The sequence below is a fragment of the Equus quagga genome, chromosome 8, assembly GCF_021613505.1.
Source record: "Equus quagga isolate Etosha38 chromosome 8, UCLA_HA_Equagga_1.0, whole genome shotgun sequence".
NCBI lineage: Eukaryota > Metazoa > Chordata > Mammalia > Perissodactyla > Equidae > Equus > Equus quagga.
In genome coordinates, this window is record NC_060274.1 from 13,467,684 (window position 1) to 13,480,967 (window position 13,284).

The window sequence follows — 13,284 nt, forward strand, 5'->3', positions numbered from 1 at the left end:
GGGAATATTTTAGGCCAAAAGTGATATAACCATAAAGAGAGAGTATTTCTTACGTGGTTTATAAATTGCCCTTGACAGTAATTCCAAAGGAATGTTCCTAACACGTTTTGTGCGGTATCAGACTAATTTGAATCTGCATTCAGAGCTTCATGAAGAGAAAAATAGTATTTCTTTGCAAATGAACATACTGATATGTGTACAAAAAAAGTATTATTTTACAATCTTACTTCAAGAAGTAATTATATAATTACTGATTTTATCCAAATAATACATAATGCATGACTATTCCAAAGGATTGTGCTATAGACCATAGGGGAGACAATACTGATTAGTAATAATATCATCATGGATGAACGAATACTTTGTATTTGAAGAATATAGTTTTCTAATATTTAGAGGTATTTGTTGTCTCATTTAATCACTACAACGATCCCATAAAATGTATTATTAGCCTCACTTTCTAAATGAATCAATATGTTAAATGACTTTCCCAGTGTCTCTCAGCACTCAGCTAGGACAAGACAGAGCTGAGAAATGTACCTCAGAGTGACATGTGACACTCTGATGCTATCTTCACTTCTGTTCTCAAGCAACTTTCATTTGATAAGGGAATAAGTGGTAAATGTCATAGAATAGGTGGAAATCAAGAGTCATGGTTCTCAGAAGGGGAGCATATCTGGGAGGAGGTAAAAGAGGATGTTTCAAGAAGGAGTTAAAATTTTAGTTCAATCTTGAATTCTTTCAATAGGTAGATCTAGAAGAAAGAGACGTGGTAGTTGGAAGGGAATTACAGGAGAGGAGGCACAGAGATGATAAAATGCAGGACGAATCTGCAGAAATTACATTTAACTCATTGATCTTACACCATGGGTCTATGCCTAGAAAGGAAGTTTAGGACCCCATCTTTGAGGATCTTGAATACAAAGGTGAGAGCCCCTTGTCTATTTTATTAGGTTTGAGTGGAAATAAAGCGACGGGTTTTGAAGTTTTGTGTAACTCCAGTAACTTAGTTTTGTTTAAGAAGCTTAATATGGCAGTTGAATATAGGCTGGATTGAAGCAATAGATCATGAAGAAATATTAAGAGGCTGAGCTATGATGATGAAAATGGAGCTGAAGGTATATACAGCTAGAGAAGAGTGTTTGCATCAGTAGTAATTATGCTAACAGAGATAATTTTTTTTGAGAGAGAGAGAGAAAGAGAAAGACATGTTACTAGGTGACTATTATTCTTTAAGAGTTCCTAAAGTTAAATTCTGATGGGGAACAATTGATTTTGCTCTTTACACAGAAAAAGGTATTCTCTTGAAACAGAATAGTGTTTTAAAGATTATGCAGCTGTAAAAAAGATAATGGTTATTCCTTGATTATCTATCTATCTATCAATCATCTACCTATCTCTCATCTAGCCTAACTGTCACCATCTATCATCTGCTTTTGGCTGATTGGATAAGGGCTGAATTTGTGCTAGACAGATCTTATTTTTTCTGAAATTTCTAACGTATGCCCTTGAGCAAAATTCCTTCACTGTGCTTAGCCTGAATTTCCTCATATGTAAAATGGCGATATTAATGGTCTAGCCAAAAAAGGTTATTATGATTGAATGAAATAACATGTACAGTATTTACCATTGTCTTTTGTCATAGTCAGCACTAAAAATAAGTGAATAGGCACACACTATATTTAAAATAAATACATCTGTAGATGGGCCGCTGATTTTGCTGACTGTGTGTTTATTTGTTTGGGAACTAATCTGTTGATGACAGATTCTTAAAAATGTTATCCTATGGGGATAGTTAATGCTTCATGCCTTGTCAATTCTTTTCCATTTCCTTGGTGGTTACTTCTAGCCTGCAGCATGCCAAATTCCCTGGGCCCTCCCTAGGATTCTCATTCTGGCTCTATCTTTCAATTGCTGTTGGTACCAAGAGACCTTCCTAAATTACTCCTTTCATCATCAGAGTGAGGTTTTATTCTTGGCTTCCATTCTCAAGTACTTATTATGACACATTTATATATGTGTAAGTGGATTGTGATTGCTTAATGAATTACTCTTTCCGGATAATGGATTTACATTTAACTGAAATTAATAGTTGAAGCTAATGGTTCTCACATTTGAATATGCATCAGAATCATACAAGGGAAATAAAACATTTTTGTTGGACTGTAATCCCAAAAATTCTGACTCAGCAGATCTGCAGTGGGACTTGAGAATCTGTATTTCTAACAAGTTCCCAGGTGATGCTGCTGCTGTTATGTAGGGACCACACATGGAGAAGCACAGCTTTAAGCTAAAGGGGTACTATTAGGAGTTTTAAGTGTCACAGCTAAGTTACTAGAGGAGACATTTGGTGGTAAGAGAGATTTTTTAATAGCATTTTAAAAAAATAGGTGGAGATATCTTGGCAGTCGAGCGACATAATTTTAACAGTAAGATTCTTTGCATCCCTTTATTTTTTTTTTTTACCTCTTAGGTGTCTGATGCAGATTCAACTGTGCAAAAATAAATTTTATATTAGAAAGCTTGGAAGATTTTTAAAAATCATAATTAGTGTCTAGTTTCTTTACTCCACAAAAATTTCTGTGTATGTATATTACACTAACTTCTCAAGTCCACGTGCATCAGCCTTGAGCGCCTATTTCCAAATAAATTTTATTTAGATTTGTACTTGCTTTCTAAAGGTAAGAAAAACCTAAAGATAATCACTGTCTTCTTGGGCCTTCTCAGTGGTCAATGTGTTGAACTAGGATAGGAAGGATGAAAACTGCTAACTCTATATAACTATGAAATTAGTATCACTGAGTAAGAGAGCTGCTGACCTACATCCCAAACTTTGGGGCTAGTTATCTTTAAAGCACATGGTGAATCCAGATGAAATGAAAGGGAAATGCACGTCTAGTGTTATAGGGTTCAGATGATTCTGCTTCTTTTGAATTGTCCAAATAATAACTTCAATTTTCTACTTTACTTTGCCTACACAATCCAGGCTAAAATCCAATAATTGAGTTCTTTAGGATAATTATCAGGAGTATCTTAGAACAATTGGCAATTTCATGGAAATTCAAGTTTTGAAAAATGAGTAATTATATGCACAGATATCAAACAATATGTATACTGAAGTACTCATTTGAACCGATTATAAATAATTGGCCAAATTATACTGAACTTTTCTATCCTAAATGCCCCACATGTTGAGTTCCAGTCCAACACAAGCTTAGTTTCAAAGCCTCCTGTTGATCTCTGAAAGCCTGCTGAAAATACTTCATCTGCAGATATTTGTCGCACTGGTACACGCTTTCCTCTCCTATTCCTGTGTGCCAACTCTCCCCTGCTCTCCACAGCAGATTTGTGTGTCTCAGCAATCAGTTATCCTCCTGAAACACTACTCTGTGAAATCTCATTTGTGTATTTGGTATTATGACAAGTTCTCTTGGTGCACATCTGTGTTTTGCCACAATTTGTCATTTTAAAGTGAACTCTGACTATTCTTAATTTAGCTTGAGATTTTCTTCGATGTTTGAATTTAATTTCCTGTCAATTATTTCACGTGTCTGAAACTTGGTAGATATTTAAAAATAAATAATTAAAAATAGATGCCTATTAGATTTAAGTGCAAATACTCACTTAGTCTTTTACCCTTTTTCATCCTTCTCTACTTTTTCTTTTCTCTGAATCCAATCTCTTTACAGAGGCAGCATTTTATTGCACCTGCGTCCTACCTATGCTTCTTTTCCTAGATGTAATAAACTAATCGAGGATATTAACATCAGAAGTGAAAACACCACTTTGCTCCTTTTTATTCTGCTTTGTGGTTTCTTTAAGCATTAGGTTCCTTTGCAAAGGGAATGATTGGCTCATTAGCCCTTGGTGGAAATGGCCTAAAATCATCTAAGGAAGACAAAGCCGGAGGATTTGCTGTTCTGCTGGAAATGTACAGCCTTAGGGATCTACAGTCAACAATCTAGAGCAGAGAGATGGTTTTGAAATAGTTTGAATCTTATGAACTCATTTTTCTTCTTTTCATACCTTTCATATCCCATGGAATTATATGAGCAAATGCTAAAAATTCATAGTAAATTATAAAAACAAAGATATTGCAATAATTTCAAAGTAAAAGGAAAATCTTGCATTGAATTGGTTGGTTAAGGTCTGGGAAACTTGATGACTATAAGAAGGGTAAAGATTTTTGTGCAAGGGTTTTGTGGAAGGATTCTATATTGAAGCAGGAAGGGGTACTGGGGAGAATACATGTCCATCATGGGGTTTTAGTTCTCTGGCTAGTCCTATGGTTTTATGTCCTCTAGAGAGAATTTGTATAGGATTCTGAAAAAGGGGTTTGCACACAAAAATCTCTGTGTGAGACTTTGAGGGTGAAAGAAAGTGTTCTTTGTTCCCTAGGGTACTAGGGTATGGTGATGAGACACCTCAGGCACGAATGTAAGGGGAGAAAAAACTCTGTAATAAATATACATAACATTTTAATGGTATCTATGAAAAATAATTTAATTAACATAAAAGTCCACGATGGACAAAATATCAAAATTTTAAATAAATATTGGATCAATATTATTGATTTCTCTTTTTGCCTCAACTCCAATTGGCTTCCCACAGAACTGCTCTTAGGAATTACTGTGTCAAAGTATAGTATGAAAATTTGCATATGTGTTTGTCGGTGTGTTGGGTGGGGTGAGGGATTCTATTTTAGCAAAGCAGTTTCACAACCGTGGAGAGTTGACATAATGTGACTACAGAATCGATCAACTGAAAACAGCTCCATTGGAGGAAGCAAAACCATCAGCTTTGGTAGGATGTTTCCATCTTTCGGGAGACAGTACTATCAAACTGGATGGGGACATTTAAAAACGTACAGAAATATCTATGGAGAAAGCTAGGTGGCCCAGGGTGTCTTCAAGCAGAGAGAGGAAAGGCAAGAGATACACACGTGTTGCTTTTACTTACTTTGGGTAAATTATTCACACTAAATGATCTTGTAAGTGGGAAAGATTTTAGAGAACAGAGATACTAGGAAAGCCAAATAACCATCATCACCAACTTTTATTGGGGAATGAACATATGAGAATCATTGTGTAGTTTAAGCATGATTCCCCAGCCTTGTGCATGTCATGACAAGATTCCATTATTTAATATATATTTTGGGGAGGTAGGTTTTCTGGAACAATTTAGAATACCAAATAGCATCTTAGAATTGGGGAAAAAACTAGGGCTGTTTTAATAGAACAATTCTAGAAAAATTAGAGATAATTGAAGGTATAACATAATATTAATAGTGAAAAATAATTACATTTTTGGTTGTCTTGCTTCAGTTACGTTTGAACACAGAATACCAAGTTAATATTTTTCATAGTAATACTTATTTGAAATGTTATCATTTACTTAGAAAATGAGAAATTTTAATAAATAGGATGGTATACAATATTTTTCAAGTTTAGTTTGAATAGGATATGTATGTTTGGCAACACTGTCAGAATGATCCCCTGGGATATCACTCAGAAACTTATGGAAAGAACACTGACCTAGAAACTGGAAGATGGTGTATTGTACTTTCCCTGAAGAGAATATGTTCTAGTCCCTACTTCACTATATAAGTTATTATGACATTACTGTTGCTTCACAATTTATGCTTGCTGATTTCACCTACAAGTAAAGTCAAGTGTGGAAGAACCTTATAATTCACTATTTACCCGTTTAATGTCTCTTGGACTTGGCTTCAGGAAGTTTTGGGCTGCTTCCTCACCTCCTTATATTTTGACTATTTCAACAAAATATTATTGAGTGCCTAAAATATGTTAGGTATCTTTCGGAGTGGTGGACATACAAATATTAGTGTCATGTTATTTTCCCTAAAGAGTTCACATTCTCTTGAGGAGAGATAGAATAGTAAAGTAGGAATTATAATTCACTGTATGGGTTATGAGAATAAGAGACACAATGACACTGAAGCATAGAAGAAACATTGGATTCCTTTAGGCTGGTGGTGTTCAAAGAAGTCTTTCTGATGCAATGACTCTTGAAGGCAAGGTCAGAGTGTTCCAGTAGACAAGGAGGGAAGGGCACTCCAGGAAGAGGTAGGAGGGTGTCATGCTTAAAGACATTGAGGTATGTGGGACCATGTGTATGTGGGGAATTACAGGTCTGACCAGAGTTATAACTGGAAGAGAATGCTCTGTTCCTCTTTGCTGTGAACTGAAACCACTTTCCTGCGGCTCTCGTCAGTGAACACTACACATGATCCCATATCTCATACGGACAGGGTAGAGAATTGAGATTGGTATTTTCTGGCTCTCTACTGCAACTTCAAATTCATTATTCTTCCATCTGTGTGGAAACTTTCATCCTCCTTTGATACTGATGTCATCTGGCTAGGGCATTCTCTGTACCTTCTCCTTGTTTTCACCTATTGATTTCCATTCTCTCCCTCTCAAGTTGTAAACTTGATGGTTCACAATCATCCTGTTGACTCTAACTTCTGCTAAAATCCTAGGAGACTTCAGTGTTAATGCAGGTGACCTATCCAACTGTAAGTCATTCTTTTCAATCCCACAGGGTCCTGAGAAACTTAGAAAGCCAAAATTTCCATTATTCTTCCATGTGACCCAACTCTAATCCTTCTCATTCTTTCATATTCTCACTTTGTGCCCCTATCACTTATTTTTATTGCTAAGATCCCTCTTGTCAGCCCCTTCCAAAGTCTGGAATCCCCAGGATGGCCTCTCCCTACCTCCAAACTTGTCCCAAACCCCATAGCTGTATATCTGAACTACTCTTTCAGCAATACATTTGATTCCCTGCCATCCTCATCTTTCTGCTCGAAACACTCAGCAAAATGCCAATTATAGACCAATGATGGATTCTAACTATTTTTCTCTTATATCTGGACTTCACAATTCCGGAAAAAGAAGCACATAGCCTATAGATTAGCACCACTCCAAAATCATGGTTGATCACCTCAGCTAAGCCCTCAGAACAGACTATCAGCATTTTATGTTTTCTGTGTTTACAACTCTCCTCCAGCTTTTACTCAAGTCCAAGTCCCATCCTCTTAGCAGACAATTTTGATTCCTATTTCTTGAGAAAATTACGGGTATCAGGGATGAATTCTCTTAGTTTCCCAACCAGTTCATTACAACCATGTCTGTATCCATATCCATGTCTCCTTTTTGAATTTGTAAATTTATTGGGTGAGATATCCCCTTCTACTCAAAGACAAACTGTTGATTTGTGCCCTTAATCCTATTCTCTCATGCTTCTTCAATAAAATGATCTCATAATATAGTCCCACTCTCCTTATATTCGTCCTTTTTCTCTTTTATAAGCTATTTGTTATTTTCAACTTATAGTTAATCTTGTCTTATTTATCTCCCAAAATTTCTTCAGTCACCTTCATCTCCATTCTAGTCACCATTATTTCATCAACTCTTATCTGGGTTGTGAAAAATCCTCCTAGCTGATGTCTTTGACTCCAAGTTAGCTTCTCTTATATCTGTTGTCCACATAGCTTCCAGAATCTGCCAGAGCGAGTGTTTATGCTGTATTCATTTTTGTGTAACAAGGACTCAAAATAATGCCTGAAACATGGCTGGCACTCAATACATGTTACTTAATGAATACCTGCTGGATTGAGGTAAGAGTTATGGACATAGGAATGCATATATGTTGAACCCCCCTTCCTGAATTATTCCCTGTTTTTACCACTGTCTTGACAATTTGAGCACTCTCTTATTGGACTTCCTGGTTTAAAATCTCTTCTACTTCTGGTTTACTCTGTCCTTCTAAATGAACAGAGTTTCCTGACATATTTTCTCACACTGATCAGCATTTTCTCAACTTCCAAGGCTCCCCAGTACTGCAAGAAAATAAACCCAACCTCCTTTGTAAATCCTCCTGAAATTTCAAATTATAGCTTGAATCATTCCCAACCATATGATCCACTGTCATGTTCTTCTTTCAAAAACTTCCTATACTCTTAGCCAAGTAGATTTTCTTTTGTTTTCTACACATTGCCATCTGGTTAGCTTATCCCACTTGGAATAGTGCCTCAAATATTTTCTCCTCTTTTCTAAACACTTGAAGGCACAGCTTAAATGCACTGTCTTGTTGAAACTCTTCCTAGCTATCTCAAATCGCCTTGACAACATTTCTTAGAATGGTCAAAATCCTTTTTGTTTGTATCACTCTTTGGAAATTATTTTATGCCATGTGAGTGATCCCTTTTGTATATGTATATTCAATCTTCAAAAAATATTAAGTATTTCTGGAACAGAATTCTCAAAAAGTTTTGCTTCAGGAACTTACAGAGGTTTTCCCATAGTAGATATAAAATAAATGTTTGCAATGATGATGGTAGAAACTAAGATGGTGGTGCCTCTAGAAGAAAGAAGCTAAAACTTGTTTTTTCTCTTAGTAAGCATTTTAAGTCAGTGTTAGTAGAAAATTCACTGAATTATACCCTATTGACAGCCAGCCAAAATTTATCATCTGAGTGGACTTTGGAAATTATAATACTCTAAAAGCTCACTTAAATCAGTTCATTCAATTGATGAAAATTTATTTCAAGTTAAATATTCATATTTAAATTTACGGTGTTTTAGAATAATCTCTAGGTTTAGCTTCATTTAAATAAAATGAAAGATGCAGCTTTACTGTGAGTAAATATTGTCTCCTGATATGCACTGATAGTAATCTGACTGACAGCTTTAAGACTGAGTAGAAAAGAGGGCAGTATGTTTCCCTTATTACAGACAAGAAATTATCAAAATATGAGTAAAAAACTGGACTTGAATATCAAAAAGCAAACTTCATGAAAGCATAATAAGATTTTACTCCATACCACACAATGTTTTATTTCCTGCCAGGAGACAGTTGTATTAGGACATTTTAATATGTATTTATCTACCTTGTTTCTGTACAAAAAATGTTTGCGATGATTTTCTGACAAAACCCTTTGTGCATGTGAGTTGGAAGTTAATCACATGGACTCTGGAGCCAGACTATCTGTATTCGAGTACCAGTTCACTAAAGACTTAGTGGGCAGTTCCTTCCCATCTCTTTAGCTCAGTTCACCCATCTGAAAATTGGGATACTAAGAGTACCTGCTCAGAGAATTCTTATGAGGATTAAATAATGAATTAACATTTGCAAAGTTCTTAGAACAAAGCCTAGCACTAAATAATACTACTTGTCAAATAACATCACTAAAACTACCAGGATGAAGACTTATTTATGAAGGACATCAATTAGATTAAACTGATGGATGACCTCTCAATAACAGCAAAAGTTGCTAAAAGATAGTGATGCAGTGCCTTCAAAGGTCTGAAGGAAAATGTGGCTCAAACTAGGTTTCCGCATATAGTTAAACTTATTGAAAAATGACATCTGTGGTATAATATAGACTACATGTGGTCTTTGTCCTCAGTTTTTGTTACAGAGCTTTAGTAATCATTGGAATTTCCTCACTGATAGAAATGTCTCCTGTTATTATTAAGAGCTTCTTTCCAGCACACCTGAGTTTATGCTAACTCCTAGTTCATGGTGAACATTTAGATAATTTCAAGGGAGAGGTTGACCACTCCAGAAAGACTAAGCATGTGACTAGAAGATTGGAACTTTCATCCCTACTCCTGGACTTCAGAGGATGGAAGAGAGTCTGGAGACTGAACTCAATCATGTGGCCAATGATGTAATAAGACCCCAAACTCTGTACACCCAAAGCTTGAAGAGTTTCCTGGATGGTGAATACATTGATTTTCTCTTAGTAAGCATTTTAAGAGGATGCCAGGAGGATGACTCAACCTAATTCCATGGGGAAAGGACATGGAAGCTCCACATCTGGATCCCCCAGACCTCACCCTATGTGTCTCTTTTATTTGACAGTTCCTGAGTTGTATCCTTATCATAAAACTTTAACCATAAGTATAGTACTTTCAGTGAGCTCTGTGAGTCATTCTAGAGAATTATCAAACCTGAGGAGATCATGGGAACCCCTGAATTTATAGCTAGTCAGCCAGAAGTGTGGGTGGTCCCCAAGACTTGCAGCTGGCTTCTGAAGTGGGGGCAGTATTGTGGGGGACTTTGCGCCTAATCTGTAGGGTCTATGCTAACTCTGGATGGTTAGTGTCAGAACTGAATGGAAGTGCAGGACACCCAGTTGGTGTCAGAGAACTAGTGTCAGAATAAGGTCCCAGAAACAAAACTTTGAGACACAAAGAAAGCAAAGAATCTTATCTTCTGCATGACTTTACTAAAAATCCCGCTAAAGGAGATATTTTAGCAAGAAATAAATGCAGAAAAAAAGGAGTTGGATGCAGAAGGTAATACCAATCAATGATAAAGGGTACAATTTATTGGTAATTCTGATTAACTCTTGAGGAATAAATGCAGAACATTTTGTGCTAAAAATAGCTGTAACTAAAATTTTAGGTAATACTTAAAATGTAGGAATGCAGTGTTAAGGGTCATTAAGCTGGATAATGTTCTTGCTTTGATTGAGAGGAAGATAGAGATTTCAATTAATTTTATATTTTTTAGAAAAATATAGAAATAAGTATCTATAGCTCTACAAATAAATCAATCTATATTAGAGCTGTGAGGATAATCATTAAAGCCATAGAAGCTAATTATATTACTTCTTAATACAGAAGAAGAAGAGAATAAAGAACAGTTTGAATGTTCAACCTGATGAGCAGGGAAAATAAAATAATATAAAAAGTTTGCTAAGTAAGTAATACAATTAAGGTTATATAAATTAATTTTTATACTTCATTTATGTGAATAAATGTAAACAGATTAAACCCAATGATTTAAAGACAGAGATCATTATGGCTTATTTTTTTTTAAAGTCAGCTGTTTTCTGCTTTCTCATATGATTGAAACAAAAATCAGAAAAATTGTACAAGAAGTGTGAGAAAAATACACACAAAGTAAGTACTGGTCAAAATTGAACTTGTATAGCAATGTTAATTTTAGACAAAATGATGCTAAAGGAATTAATGCAATAAAGTATTAATAAACAATATCAGAGCTTAAGGTTGATAGAAATAATCCCATAAAATCTCTATCATAAACTTTGAAGCAAAACACATAAAAACAAGTAAACATGTAAGATGCAAACATATAAAGCAATAAGTGATAAACTTATAAAGAGAAATGATCAAAGCTATAATCATAGAGCAGGATTCCACACTTGTCTCAAGAACTGCTGGATGAAGACAGAAAGAAAAAATGTTGGTAGAGCTATAAGAGATTTGAAGAAAATTTACAAGTTTCATCCACTAGAGAGAAAGCAGAGATGAGCAAGTGAGAGACAGAGATCTAATAATCATTCCAATATATACATATAAGAAAATATAATTTGTAGAATTGCACACACATGCACACACATACACATAAGAGCACCTAGAACATTTAGACAAAAACGCCCATGGACAGGATTACAGAGGAGATCCCAACAAATTACAAAAAATAAAATAATGCAGGCCACAATCTCTGAGCAGAATATCATTGAAAAATTGGAGAGTAGTGCTTAAGACAAGAAGACAAAAGCACTTATATACATATGGAAAATTTAAAACACAGTCCAAACCGTGGCTTAGTGTCTAAGACCTTTTTCATTCTCTTTCCATTTCCTCTGTGTGGTCATACATAATAATAATGAACAAATAGAGTTCAAGGGAAAATATTCTTCCTACAGATATCTTGCATTATTTTTAAAACTAAAAATATAATGCCATGAAATAATTTTTCAGAGATCACCAACTTGTCATTTTTTCAAATGTAATAGAAGATAAAAGATAATCTTACAACACAGAAAAAAACCTCAAATGAATTTAAAAGAGTAAAATTATACTGAAAGCATTAAAGCAAAAGGGACATATCAACTTCATCAACATGTATTAGGAATTGTCATGATGAAGTCTAACGTACATTAGTATTTAGCTGAGAATGTCTACAAATATGTGACATCATAATAATTCTCATGTGTCAACTAATTGATGTTCAGTAGTGTTTTCAAGTAAGAGAGTGGCCTCACACTACATATATGTGTTATTGTAAAAATATCTTCTGTCATAGTAGTAACCATTTCAGACTGGGAAGAGATTCTCAGCCATAAGAAGAACAGAAAATCACTTCTGTTTTGCTGCTAAAGATACTTTGCTTAAGCACACAAGCAGAGATGAGAACACTTTAGCTCTCACATTAAAATTATTTTTTCCTTAAAATGTTTTTAATCTGCTCCTTTTCAACTCTGGCATAGAGTGTATCTTGCCAATATATTCAAAAACTAATGAATACTGCTATAATAAACTCAGAATATTACCAATATTAGGACTGCAGTTGCTCCCACAACTACAATGGGATATCAAAACACATTATTTCTAACAATTTTTTAAGAAAAAGCTTTTCTTATTGTTTGGGGGCAACAATGATGAGGCTGTTCAGCTAACAACAGATTGAATCAGAAGATGAAAATCCTTGCAGAGCAATGTTCTCTGGGATTTCAAGCTGGGTAAATGTGGCACCAGCAGGAGTTTTCAATAACATGCGCTGGCTTTGTGGATTGTTTTACTGCATGCTTATACAATAAAATATTTAGGAGAGGAAAATAAGTTCAATTTTTCTTCTGCTGCTGAAGACAGGCATTGCTTCTTAGGTATCTATGTATACCTAGTATTTACAGAGATTGAATGACTGAATATGCTTAAAATTTAATTCTGTGCTTTAGGTTCCATGATTACAAAGGGTGTCTTTCCAGGCTGGTGAAGTCCGAAGAGGTTACTTTAAATACCTCTTCAGGTCTTCTGCTGCAGCTAGCTTTTTGCTAAAAAGCAAATTGAAGGACCAAAACTGGCAGCTTTACACTGTCTCAGCCCCCAGTTCTACAGTAACTTAGGTTTTGTTTTCGTATCTGCAGTGATATATTTAAACTCTTTATTAATTTGATTTTTGTTTATCAAAGCAATATATGCAAATAGTTTTAAAAGTCCAATGTTACTATAAAGCTTATTTAGAAAAACACATCCCATACCTTCCTTCTCTCAACTCCCTCAATAGCTTTCAATGTGTATCAGTTTAATCTGGACTTTATCCACACTTTTCTATTTCATATGTCACTTGCGTACGCACTGTTATTTCTTGACCTTTCTATTTTATACATTATTTACTGAGGATCTTTTTTTGTTTTCTTATACCACACTGTCCAACTCATATTTTTTCTTCTTGTTTTCCCAAAAGGCTATAGAACAAGTTTGGGTTGGATATTCAATATTT